The following is a 14,057-nucleotide window of genomic DNA, read 5'->3' as shown; positions in this document are numbered from 1 at the left end:
TGAGAAATTCCTGGAGGAACCTCTGGTGGAATTCCAGGAAGAATATCCGATGAAATCACAGAAGCCATTCGTGAGGGAATCCCAGGAAGAGTTTCTGAAGAAATCTTAGGAGGAAGTTCTGAAGAAATCACAGAAAGATTTAATGGAGAAATCCTGAAGGAATCCTAAGAAAAATTAGAGAAGTTACTTCTGGAGGAATCCCTGTAGCAGATCCTGAAGGAATTCCTGAAGAAACCTTAGGAGGAATTCCAAACGCAATCCCAAGAGAAATTTCTAAAGGAATCTCTAGGCAGTTCCTGGTGAAAGTTCTGAAATAGTTAGGGAGGGGAGGGATTCGTGAACGAATTTCAGGAGGAATTCCCGAAGGAATCCCAGGAAGAGTTTCAGGAGAAATCTTTGAATAAATTTTCAAAATAATCCCTGGAGTTGTTCTTTAAAGAATCACTGAAGGAATTCCAGAGTGAATTCCTGGAAAAAAATCTTGGAGGAACACCTGCAGGAAGCAATCCCATGAGGAATTCCTTAGAGGAAAACCCAGGAGAGCTTTCTAATAAATTCGTGGGAGAATTTGTATGCTCCCTGGAACCTAAGTCTGCAGTAAATATTGGACGAATTATATTATTGAAGGAGTCATTGGATTTTAAAAAATAAAGGGAACATTTTCTGAAAGACTACCTGGAAGAAAATCTTAGAGAAACATTTCGAATAAATCCGGATGGAGCAATCTTTAGCAGAATTCTTGAAGGAATACATATATGGATGAACCCTGAAGAAATCTCTGAAGAAATTCCTTAGGATTCTTCATGGTATCTGCTAAAGAGGATTCAACGTATTCAGAATTATTCCCTGGCACGATTTTCGAAAAACAAACACCTAATCAAATTTCTATTTTCCCACCCATTTTCCAGACTCCGACCCACAGTCCAATCCGGCAAGTGTGTGAGCGCCGCAGCCGCAGAGTGCGAGAAGGTCGCCAATTTTCTCGAACGCTCCTCACGGATTCACAACACAGCCCCCGTCGTCGTCGTCGTCTGACCCAAAACACACCATCATCGCGGCGACGGAAAATCTATACGCAGCAGAGAGCGAGATCAGATCGAGAGAGAGAGAGAGCGACAGAGGAAAATCTCCGTGTTGTGTAAGCGGAAAACGAGGAAAATCTCCCGTCATCGTATCCCCCAGCATATACCGTGCGGTGCTGTGGTTTGTTGTTTCACAATTCGAAGAAGATTGCTTCGTTCGAAGCGAAGTCCGAGTCGTAAAAATCCTATCCAATACCTACGGACGACGAAGGTGATCTGGTGTGACACATTGCAAGTATACGTACTCGTTACGTCTCAGTTTTTCTGTCGTAGGTACGCGTGAAGAAAAGTGCGTTCCGTTTTTGGACAATCTCGGTTAGGAATCTCCTGTGTGTGGATTTTCACAGTGGAAAACAGTGGCTATTTTTCGAAACGGAAAATAGACGTCCCGTGAAGGCCTTCAGCGGAGAAAACCAAAGTCATCCTTTGGTGTGCCCTCCTCTGAGTAATAGTGTGATACTGATAGTGGTAAGTAGGTTGGTTGGTGGTAGTGTTCAGAACCTAATGAAGGCTGATGACATACTGAAGGGGGAGAGAGAAGCGTTGGCGTGTAAAAAGCGGAGAAATGAGATCTATAGTATGTGTCGTGACATCACCTAATTCCAATCACTTCTTTTTACTACGGCATAGTTGAGTCATTCGACATTGTTTTTGCCTTTTCAACAAGTGTACCTATGGTTAAATCTCTCGGCAACACTTGTTCTGCTGCGGAGAAAACGTTACGGTTGATTAGTTTTGAATTCCTTTCCACCCATAGCTTTTGGGTCTTTCGAGCAGTACTTCCTTCGTCATCAATCCTACAGTTCAATTCTAAGTCCTAAGTTATCAACGAATCAGGAATTTTTTGAGGTAATCAAGAAAATCGTAAAAAAAACTCCAGGAAAAGTCCCAGGAGTATCTCCAGGTCGAATAGCTCTAGGAACTCCAGAAGAAATACTTGAAGTAATTAGAGAACCCACGGATACATTTAAGGGTTCAAGAAAAAATCAAGGAATTCTAGGAATAATCACTAGGGGATTTTTGTGGCTTCGTGGACGTGCGATTCATAACACGAAGCATTTATCTAGATTCAATTGCTGCTGCCGTCAGGCTGAGCTTTTGACTATGCATGCCTGTCAGCTGTCTAGAGTCGTGCTTCCTTCATAGAGAAAAAATTCACTGGAAATATTAGGTGTGTTGGTGTCTTATATTAACATAATGCTGGAGAGCCAATAGTTGTACATCAGGAAGTATCTTTGAAAAAATACGAAGAATTTTTCCTTGACCTGATTAATGGTTATACCGCCAGGCTTACGTTTATGATAATAAATTACAATTACAAGAATACGAAATAGAAGTTCTTGGAGGAAGTTTTGGTTTTTCTGTATGAGCTTCTTTAGAAGTACCTGTAGGAAATACAATAGTAATCGTGGAAGTAACCCGAGAATGAATATCTAGGGAACACTAGAGAAAATCGCTAGAAAAACTTCGAGGATAACACGTAGAGAAACTCCTGATACAATTCTCAAAAGTGTTCCAAGATTAATCTACTGATGAACTTTATGAAAATTTCTAAAAAGACTCCACAGTGAAGCAGTCAGTAGTGTGCGGTAGTTCGGCAGCAGCAAAGTTTCGCGCGCTCGCTTTGCTAGATTTTTGCGATTTTCTTTCCCCTTCTCTCTGCGGGGCTCCGACGACGGGACGCCAAGCAGTCAGTAGTGTGCGGTAGTTCGGCAGCAGCAAAGTTTCGCGCGCTCGCTTTGCTAGATTTTTGCGAGAGTGAGTTTTTGGAGGCAAAGTGTACAGGCCGCGTTTTCATTCGGTCGTCGTCGTCGTCTATTTGACTGCTCATCTTCGTACGGGGCGATTTAGTGAGTTTTTGGTGGCAAAGTGTACAGGCCGCGTTTTCATTCGGTCGTCGTCGTCGTCTATTTGACTGCTCATCTTCGTACGTGGTGATTTATGGACCGTTTACATATGTGATAATAATGCGTGACAATATTCTGTCGGACAATTTATTCCACGCTAGTATCGTTTACATTGCCGCTAAAAATTTAGCTGCTAAATCTGGGACAATGAATTGTCCGACTGTGTTGGTACCAAACTATCGTAATGTAAACACTTCCCTATCTGCCAATAAAATTGGCGTGATGGCATAATTAGCTGACAATTCGTCTAGCAGACCGTTTACACGATGCTAATTCCGTAATAATTAGCGAAAAAGCCGTAACCAACAAAATGTACACAATTTGAGTAATTGCAGAAGTGAAAAGAAGCTAGATTTGTCTTCTAAATGCTCAAAAAGTTTCCTTGATATCACTTTTCTAACTATTGAAAATCACTGATTGAGTGAAAGGCGTAATCCCATTCTATTCCAAACGAACAAAAACAAGAATTACGCCTTCTACTCCTTTGTTTTGTTTGGTGTTTTGTTTACGAAAGTGAAAGGCGAAACTGAAATCAACACGTAAACACGGCGATAGTAGAAGGCGAAACTGAAATCAAAACGTAAACACGGCGAAAGCAAATGGCGAAATTCTGTCAAAATCATAAACAAGGCGAATAGTAAAAGGCGATTCTGAAAATGATATCGATTCGAGGCGCATAGTATTGGGCGAAATTAGCATTCTCAGGCATCAATTCAGGCGTAATTAAATGAATGCAAGTTTTAGTGCAAAAAATATCAAATTCGTGCAGTGTTCTTAGAAAAACAAGAAACTATGTCAGAACTGTATCAATTAACCTTATTTAAGTTGAATTATTCTGTATTACTTCTAAATAGGAATTAAAATTTGATCAGCAAAATTCGGTTGTTGTTTTCGCATTGTTATTGCTTTGTTAGTTACGCCCTATTCGCGAATTACTCCCGAATTGTGTCGGACAATCTAATATCCTCATTATTGTCCACTAGTTTTAGCACCGAATTCAGAAGCTTCTGATTTTGTCATGCTAATTTTATTGTCTGCTAAAAAGTGTTTACATTGCGCTAAATTGACGCCAATACTGCTCGAAAATGAACTGTCGCGTAGAATTAGCAAATATGTAAACGGGCCATTAGTGAGTTTTTGGAGGCAAAGTTTACAGGCCGCGTTTTCATTCGGTCGTCGTCGTCGTCTATTTGACTGCTCATCTTCGTACGGGGCGATTTATGATACGATAAATGCAACAAACAACATTTTTTGCGATTTTAGTCAACAGACATTGAAATGTTCGTCACGTCAAGTGTCGGCCCAAGTTCCAAAGCCACGTTGGTTCAAATCACTTTATTTTCTCTTTCGTTAATTTTCGCACTTCGAAAACTATCTGAATGGTTCGTCATCTTCGATGTCGGCATGTGTTTTGTTTTAGTCCAAATGAAAATAAGTGGTTTGATACTAATAGGGTTGCATGAATCACTCCACTTACCAAAGTGAACTCATATCATGCGCCCTTTCCCCTCCCCACTAACAAAAAGTCCTTCCCATGACAGACGTGGAGACGCAGAGGTGATCTCGGTCTTTAGTAAGCAACGCACGTCATAATAACATTCCTTTCCTTCCTCGATGACCGTAAGGACGTGGCCGGCGCCGTTATTGACCTAATAAAGTTTGGAATTCTCGAAGATGCACATTGAGGACGGTAAGCTACTCCCAAGCTCCGTCTGTTGGTTCCTTGTGCAACTTCGATTGTTCTGGTCAATCACGGAGTAGCAACTACGAATAGTACGGTCATCTATGCTCATGCTCTATGCTCATTTCTAAAAAGACTCCACAGTGAATTCCTTGAAAAACTTCTTGAAATTCTGAACAGAATCTCTAGAGCAACTCCAGAAGAAATAGTAGATAGAACTTTCAAAGGAATCCCCAGATGAACTCATGTAGAAAAACCAGAAAGAATCCGAGGAGACGCTTCAGGAGAAATTCTGGGAAAACACGCACGATTTATATATTCAGGCATTTCAGAAATAATTCCTGGAGGGACTCCAGCAGCTGTTCCTGGAGAAACTGAAGTAGGAATCCTAGGTTAAAATTTGCAGCTTTGGTGATCATTCCTCAAAACTCTGGAGAAATTACCTACTGGATGAATCCTTGCTGGTTTTAATGGAGACATTTTGGAGTGAATCTTTGAAGGAACTCCATAGAAAATGTTTGGAGGAATTAGTCTAAGAGGAGGAATCGAATAAATGATTGTTTTTGATGACGTAGCGAACCGGGAGTTAGAAGCAACCGTTAATCCAATCACATAATCCGGCTTCTTTACTTTTTCTCCGGCTTTACTTTTTCTTGTCATTCTCAAACTAACTGTTCAATAAGCCACACTTTATTCACTCAATCTCTGCATTCATAAAAGGGTACGGAAACCTTTGCGAGAGAAGCTGTTTGTGGTATTGGGTTTCTTATTATTGTTTAGACTACTGTGATAATTTGAGAATCCACTGAATCTTCAGTTCTCAGCGAAATTTCACACTAATCAAACTTATTTTGTTTACGTGTTGTGCATCCGACGCTCCTGTCATGAACTCAACCCCTGACTCAACCGAACTTGTGTATGCCAGCCGCTGCGAAGTCGTGTGCGAAATTCGACTATGATGATAATGAATTTCGGCCGAGTCTAAATGGGTGCAAATGTCGCAATATTCTAGATATTCCACAATTCGACGGTGGTGCTGGTTTTCAGTACTGGACCTTCAGAGTCAAAATGTTATTGGATTCGGCGGGAGTTTTTAACACGATTTCCGAAGATATACCCGAAGCAGCTGATGAGAAGATCACGCCGAAAGCATTTCAATATGCGATCGGTTCATGCTCAAAAGCAGACTTTAGTTTTGGAAGTATTGCAGTCGTTATCTTGTACATACGTGTCGCGTCTTGTAATGTAATCTTTCATGTCAATAAAGTTACGTTTTTAATGCTATTCGTTTACACCTGGAGTTTCAATGCACTGCCATGAGTCTCGGTCACCCCGAACTCCAGGCTGTAACATAAGGCAAAGTCGTTTATCGTCAATTTATTAGCAAACGCATGTTTGGCGATTGTCTGTGAGTAGCGAACGGCCAAGGAAATATGGTAGGCGCTCGAGAACACTGCGAAGCGGTCGATCAGCACTCAAAACCTGGTAAAGAAGCAACTGAATCGTATGAAGCTCAAGGACGGTGGTTCTGTGAAGGTGCATCTCCTGGTGTTTCAAGACCTGATCCGGCAATTGAAGACTGCAGGTACAATAATTGAGGAAGCCGGCCTGGTCATTCTGCTTTGCCAAACCTTTCCGGATACGGTTGACCACTTGGGGTCAGCACTTGAAAACATTCCTGAGGAAGAGCTGAATTTGGAGGTCGTCAAGCAACGCTTATTGGCGGAAGAGCTCAAGCGAACCGAGCCTCACGAGGTGTAGGAAAAGACTCGGAAGCCAACGAAGTTTCAAGGCAAGTGCACAAGTGTAGTAAGCGAGGATATCCGAAGAAAGAATGTCGACAGAAAGGCGGTGAAGCTAATTCGGCAGATCATCGAAAAGTGGTCGCATCATAAAACTCCAGCATGTCCGCCTTGAAAGCTTCATTATCTGCAAAGTTATTGCTTACAATTTTTGAATCCTAGTGAAAGAGGATGATTATGGCCAGGTCGTTTGTTGCAACGTATTCTTAAGTACAACGTCATGGTGTGGATTTTGAAGAAACGTATGTAGCAGTTGTCAAGCTATGCACTAAATTGTCAAGCTAGGTTTCCACCGATCTTGTCACGATGACATCTGGAGCAATGAAGAAGATAAGCTGTACGTTGTGCTGCATGTCGACGATCTACTAATCAGTTGCCATTGCAATCATCGTCTTCGAGCATATTTTCAAACGGCGAGTCGTAGGATGAGGAAAAACTTTGAGTTATCAGCAGGAAGCGGTCAACACGGCCGTGCATCTGCAGAATGTGCAGCCATCAAGAGCCGTCAATAGGACACCGAGCTTTGGTTTGAGAAGAAACCGGATTACGGACGATTGCACATATTTTCCATAAGAGCGGAGCAAGCTGGCACCGAAGGCGGAAAAGTTGACGTTCTTCGGCTACTCGGACACCCACAAGGCGTTCCACTTCTTCGACAAAGCAGCAAAGAAGGTAGTCATCAGTCGTGATGTACGTTTCCTGGAAATGGAGGAAGAAGTCGAATACAAGGGTTCGATGCACCGGTTACCGTTAGCGACGGTTGTGGAGTACGAGTAAGTGCTTCCACAACCAGCTGTGGAACACAAATCCAACGATAATGGTACATCGTTTCAGGAGGAGTACGAATCTGGAGGATTCCTCATCTCATGGCTCGTCGTGTGGTGATTTACGACGACGATGACACGTATGAAGCCGGAAATTCGATTGCGACAGCGAAACAGCTAGGCTTTACGCAATCATCCAACGATCCGTGTTTATACGTTCTTATCGTATCTGATCGACGACGTTCACGTATGTGGTGTGTATGTGGACGATATGGTCATCGCTTGCCACATCGATGAAGAGTACGTCGAACTGTCGAAAGCTCCAAAAGGCACCTTCACGGTGAAATCATTGCGAAATATTCGCCATTTTGTGGGATCCTAGTACGACGCAACGAAAAGCAGTTTTCTTCGATCAATGCGTGTATGCACTTCCAACACGAAGCCGTCGAAGATTCCTTTGGACCCTCTGTTCTGTTATTGTTGTTAACGAGGAACTTTAACGCGAAGACCATTTGTCCTCTTTGGACCCTGGCCACAGCAACAACAGGATGATAGTGAGAAACTGCCGAACAATCACCAGTATTCAAGGATCGGACATCGTCGATCCTTGTCCTATCAGTAATTAATCCGCCACAAGCGGATTGGATCGGGTTCCGGATTCCGGTAACGTTTCGTGGAGGTCCAATCCACTGGGCATACATGTGTTGCGTTGAGCAGCACCAAAGTGAAATTCGTAGTGCTCGCCGAGTGCTGACAAGAGGTACAATGGATCGGCCGTTAGCTATGCGGTTCCGACGTGAACATAGCGAAGCCGATTATACCAAATACCAATTGATATTCATCATAAATATCCATTGGCGGTTTTCGAAGATAGTCGATGACATTGACCTTAAATGCTGAAGAGAGAGCGCATTTTCCATGACTTTCTTTAGAACTGGTCTAGTCGCACAAGTTTTTCATATACAATATTTTCAGGTTCTGCTTCTCAAATGAGCTATACGTGATTGAATCTATATACAGCTTCCGCTCGATAACTGGGCTTTGACGACAGTTCAGTTAGCGGGCGTCGCTCGATAACTGGACTGAGCTCCCGGAGCCGGAGGCTATTGTTATATTTTGTTTTGTTTACTGATTTGCAAAATATGAGGTTGAAATTCGTTCATTTTTGACAGACAACTGCTTTTTACCTGGACTTTGGTCCAGTTATCGAGCGCCCAGTTAAAAAGCAGTTCAGTTAAACAGCAGTCAGTTATCGAGCGGATGCTGTATGTTGAAATGACATTTTTGGAATTTTTCATTATAATAGGCTGTTTTAAAACACGCAAATCTGCCTACTTTCCCACACTAAATTAGCAGCGGAGGAATTCCCGGAGACCTTCCCGGAAATATTCCCGGAGGAGCATCTGGAAAAAAAATCTCGGAGAAATTACTGGAGAAATTGTTGGAGGAATTCCTGAAGAAATTTTCGGAGGAATTCATGGAGGAATTCCCGGAGGAACTCATGGAGGAATTCCTGGGGAAATTCTCAGTGAAATTCCCGGAGAAAATCCTGGAAAAAATCCGGAGGAATTCCTGGAGAGATTCTCGGAGGAGTTTCTGGAAAAAAATCCGAAGGAATTCCTAGAGGTATTCCCGGAGAAATTCCTGCAGGAGTACTTGGAGACATTTTCAGAGTAATTCCCTAAGACATTCCCGGAGGAATTCCTAGAGAGAGCCACGGAGGAATTTCCGGATTAATTCCCAGACAAATTCCTAGAGATAAATTCCAGGTGGAATTCCTGGAGGAATCCCTGGAGGGGTTCCTGGAGGAATTTCCCTGAAGGATGCCCTAGAGGAATTCTCGGAGGATTTCCTGAAGAAATTCTTAGAGAAATTCCCAGAGGAATTCTTGAAGAAATTCCCGGTGGAATTCCTGGAGGAATTCTTGAAAAATATCCCAGAAGAATTCCAGGAAGAATTTCTGTAGCAATTACACTAGTTTACAGCATTTTTGAACTCGGTAAGCTGATGATCATTTTTGGTGTAGAATCATGCCCTGAGTTCGAAAACGCGAAAGAAAAAAATTACAGTAGAGTGGAAATTTTTTCGACTTCCCATACAAGGTTGATGATTTGAAATGGATTTTTGTTCTATTTTTAAGCAAAGTCGCTCACTTCAAACATCTCATTCTCCGTAATCAATGCTTCGATTGAGCTGAAATTTTTACTGTAGCTCGCCTACATATGATATGTCAACTAAACGTCGAGAAAAAATTTTTAAGTTGATTTTTTCTTATTGAAAAAAATACATTTCTTCAAAAAATTTTGAGAATTTGGCTAAAATTTAAGAAGATCGTCCCTAAAGCTCGCCAATATCTTGAATTTCATCAATCTGACGCAAAAGCTGTATTCAGATGATCGAATGGTATTGTATTCAGCTTTCAATTGGCCTCCTAAAGTGAGGTTAAGTTTCGTGAAATCCCATTTCGTATTTTGGTGATTGAGGCGATTGAGATAAAATTTAATGTGGGATCGGGGTAGAAAAATTCATTTTATCGATAAATTTACCAAAAAATTAATGATTAAACTGATAAGGAACTAGTATTTCCCTTCCCAACTTCAAAATTTTCACGACATAACCTCTACTTTTAATCGCCAATTGATGAAAAAAGATTTTAAATTGGTTGAACAAAACGCAATATATTTGAATTTTAGTAAATTACATATTTTGAAAAGTTGTAAAACTCTAAATTGAGCTAAAACTCAAAAACTGTTCTACTTAAAATTTTTTGAAGGTCAGTTTCGAAATCAGCACTAAATTGTGCTTCAAAAATTTTGGTCGTTGATAGAAGTTCACGACTTTCGTTTTATTTTGTAAACTTGTGTTATTGAAGACATTCCCGGAGGGAAAACGGAGCAAAAGAAGCAATATTGTGGTGCGACAAAATTTGTCTGCTGGGGGTCAAAGACGGTGTAAGAGTATTGTCTTGTGCTCCACCGTACTCGGCTGCCTACTATCCTGCCAAATAGCTCTTAGCTTGTCGTACAACTATGCTGAAAACGGAATACTTCTTGTTCATTAGAGTTTTCCTACAAGTATTTTTTATAGATGCCACCTAGAGAATAAATCACGAATCAAAGACTCAACTTCCAGGCAGTTTTCAGCATGCTGAAGAACTTCGTTGAAGACGGCATCATTCTATATTATCAGGATTATGAGAAATAGAAGTTTGAACATTTTTTACCCTGGCGCCAACTAGCGGACGATTCTCGAACCAAAGACGCCATTTCCAGAATGTTCTTAGCCTGCTGAACATCTTTGTTGAAAACGGCATGCTTGTAGCTCATTAGAGTATCGAGATATACGTGTTTAAATTTTTTGGACACAAGGCGCCAACTCGCGGAAAAATCCCAAACCAAAGACTTAACTATTAGATAGTTCTAAGCTTGCTGAAGAATTTTGCCGAAGAGAGGATCATTCTATCTTATCAGGATTCTGGGATATGAGGATTTAAACATTTTTGCTACTGGCACCGCCTAGCGGCCGAATCGCGAACCAAAGTCGCCGTTGCCAGTTAGTTCTTAACCTGCCGAACAAATTTGCCGACACTATTCTTCTACCTCATCGGGATCTTGAGGTATACGTTGTGCAAAGTATGTGGCCAATTTTGGTACCCCAAGACAATCCGGAATAACTCCGGAACCATGTGGACCAGGCACCCATGTCCCCGGAATCCTAAACTGGAAGAGTTTTTCGGGAAGTTGTGAAAATTTCATCAAATTTCATCGAAAAACAAACAATTTATGGCAATTGTCGTGCTTTTCCGAAGGTGAAAAATGTACGTTGGCTAGATGAAGGTTAAGGTGAAAAACAAGAAATGTGAAAAAAAAACGTAGTTCTGATTGGATTTGAACCCACATCTCCACAATTTGCTAGCCGGGCGCGCTTATCAACTTAGCCACAGAACAGGTATCGATTCTGCAGAGTAGAAAAGCTCACCTTTCCGTAGGAACCCTCAAAGACTGTTGAAAGTGGTCATCTAAGGACCGCAGGACATAGACATAATTGTGAAGATTTTCTATAACGCAGAATCTTAACATGTTCTGTTGGTTAGCATGTCCTGTCTAGCGAATTGGGGAGATTTGGGTTTGATTCCCGCCAGAACTACGGGAGTTTTTTTTTTTGTTTTACTTTTTTTATTTCAATTTGTCCATTTCTTAATACATTTTTGTCTATAAACTTCAGGTTTTATGATATGTATAGATATAGTCGTTCAAAATTGTACCTAGGAAGGAATAGTTGATGATTTAGAACTAAGAAGCTCACTCTGAGCCCACATTAATACTGACAATCAATAGAATAATCGTTTAACCGTCCCAAAACTATGTCTCTGATATTATTTTGTTAGTCATTTCACGATAACCAAAAAATGTATCAAGGATAGATAAGGACCTTTTTTGAAAAGCTTTAACGTTAATACTTCCACATCGCTTCGCCTCTCTCTTCCGCACCCAGTATGTCATCAGCTTTAAAAAGGCAACCCTCTCAAAGGGGGATGTTTTTCCTCGGGTGGTTTGCTTGTATGCGAACCAGCCAGCCAGCAGCGCACCGATATAATGTGATATCCTTTTTCCACCCCCCAAAATAAAAACTAGGCTATCACGCGAGCACACATTCCCAGCTCGCACTGACGACGACGACGACTACGGATGAAGGCAGTCAGCCACCTAGTCCTGCTGGCGTGAAACACGTCAAAACCCGAAAAATCAATGAATCTGAATTGTTGCAACCAGACGTCGACGACGGCACCGTAACGCTAGATTCGATCGGAAGCGCATCCTGGCCACTACGTACCTGGTTGGAACATCACACGAATCTCGACTCCTCCTCGTTTTGGAGGATTGGTGAGGAGGCTGCTGTGCATAGAATCTCTCCTCCTGGTGTGGTGGCACTGCTCTCCGTATCCGTGACAGAATCTCGTCCGTTCTCGATTCTCGACCCTTCTCCGTTCAACGGGGGAAGTGTAGTTACGCGGTGTAATCCGAAATTCAACGACGAAGCAAAAACAGCGAGTGAGAAATAGTTTGGGGTTTGTGTTTTGGTAGATGGGAAAAGTCGCGCTGCTGGTGGCGTGATTATGAAATCGTAAGCGAAAAGTGAGTGAGGGAACCTGTGTCAGAGGGAAAATCGGTTGCAGTTTTCCTCGACCGAAGAAAACTACAGCGCACAGTGTGCGGGAGGTTTGTTAGAAAATAGGCAAGTGGAAAGTGCTGCGTTCTAGCTGTTATATAAGAGTGTGTATTTCTCAGCACAATTTTTTTTTCTGTCTCGGTGAGATCGGCCTTGCCGTTGATCTGTCCTGTTGGTTAGTTTGGTGTAATTTTTACGAAGAATTACGAAAGAGACGTCATCGATATAGTGGAGAAAGGGGAAAGCTGTGAAGAATCTGTGGGGAGGGAACCAGTGTAGTGAATCAAGGTGAAAATAGAAAAACATAAGCTGTGTCGGCTGTAACCGCGGAACCGATCGCCGCATCGAGCGATTTCTGGCGTGATTGAGCCAATTTTTCTCGTCGAGTGACCCCGGAGAGCCAGAAAAAGCCGTCAAACTGGAGCGACTTCCAGAATATCTGCGTGACACCGTGGACTGGTTTATGGGGTAAGTGTGTCCTTGCTTTTTTATTGATATCTACTTGAATCAATCCACCTAGTGGACTTAATGGCAACACATTTCTGAACAAAAGTTTGAATCAACATATTTTTGAGGAGGTTCTTCCAATCATACTAATACCGAAACAACATCTACGTGGTATCTTTTAACTTGAAAAATATGGAATACCACGGTGGGCCTCCATTTGACATAAAATCGTTTGACAAAAAACTTATTTTGCATGTTGGTCATTTGGCTTAATAGTCAGTTAGCACAATGAACGTGAACTTAAAATCAATTTTATCAAAGTATATTGTAAAATCATATAACAATATTTCATACTTTGAATTAGTTGGAAAAATCTCACAAAGTTCCATTTCGTCGATCGAATACAAACCACAATTTCTTTCCATTTCTGCGCCAAGCAATGTACTACTTACTTTTCGGTCAATATCTATTTTCGAGCTAAGAAACGCACAAATTAACCACAAGCTGCGTTAAATAACAAACTCCCGGTAAGGATGTTTCCAAATCTAGCTGCTTACGCATCTATTGGCAACGAATATTTTAAATTTAGCAACGCATATGCTCACTGTTTACTTTTCGCGCCGAATAACAAAGTTCTGGCATGAAACATTAACATCTACCCGTGAACACGCTCACTTTTTGCGCAGAGCAACAAATTCTCGGCAAGGAATCTTCCAAATCTAGCCGCACATGCTCACCGTATACTTTTCGTGCCGAACATCAAACTCCCGGAAAGGAATCTTCCGAATCTAGCCGTGTACACTCTCACTGTTTACTTTTTGCGCCAAACAAAAAAACAAATTCTTTCTAAGAATTGTTACTAAAACATGACTTAATAATGCGCCAATGATTTTGGGAGATCCTGGAAGAGAGTTTCTGATGGTGATTTGGAGACATTTTCCAAAAAACTCTTGTTTTTACATTGTCTGGAAAATCCTTGAGGCACAATTCTGCTTGTATTTGTAGCATAAATTAGAAAATACATAAATAAAAGAAACTGAGGATTTGTTGTCGAATTTGACAAGACAGTTCTAACAAAACGTCGAAAGAACAAAACGTCGAAAAGACAAAACGTCGAAAAGACAAAACGTCTTAAATTGAAATGGGTTTCCTTTAGAAAGAATAAATAATTCACTATTTGATTGGATTACTCATTTGTGATGTTT

General features: G+C 41.4%; 1 long non-coding RNA gene across 2 annotated transcripts in view; it reads left to right on the top strand.

Moving 5' to 3' along the window:
* The window catches only part of LOC134284311 (uncharacterized), a 140,071-nt gene that overhangs the window by 9,994 nt on the left and 116,020 nt on the right, over window positions 1–14,057 (top strand). For both annotated transcript variants that reach the window (XR_009995751.1, XR_009995750.1), the window contains exons 2-3: window positions 909–1,550; window positions 11,871–12,873. This is a non-coding gene — a long non-coding RNA (uncharacterized LOC134284311). The remainder of the gene's footprint in view (window positions 1–908; window positions 1,551–11,870; window positions 12,874–14,057) is intronic.

This window comes from Aedes albopictus, chromosome 3 (genome assembly GCF_035046485.1).
Source record: "Aedes albopictus strain Foshan chromosome 3, AalbF5, whole genome shotgun sequence".
Taxonomy (NCBI): domain Eukaryota; kingdom Metazoa; phylum Arthropoda; class Insecta; order Diptera; family Culicidae; genus Aedes; species Aedes albopictus.
Note: the sequence above shows the minus strand (reverse complement) of the source record. Positions and strands in the feature narration are given on the sequence as shown.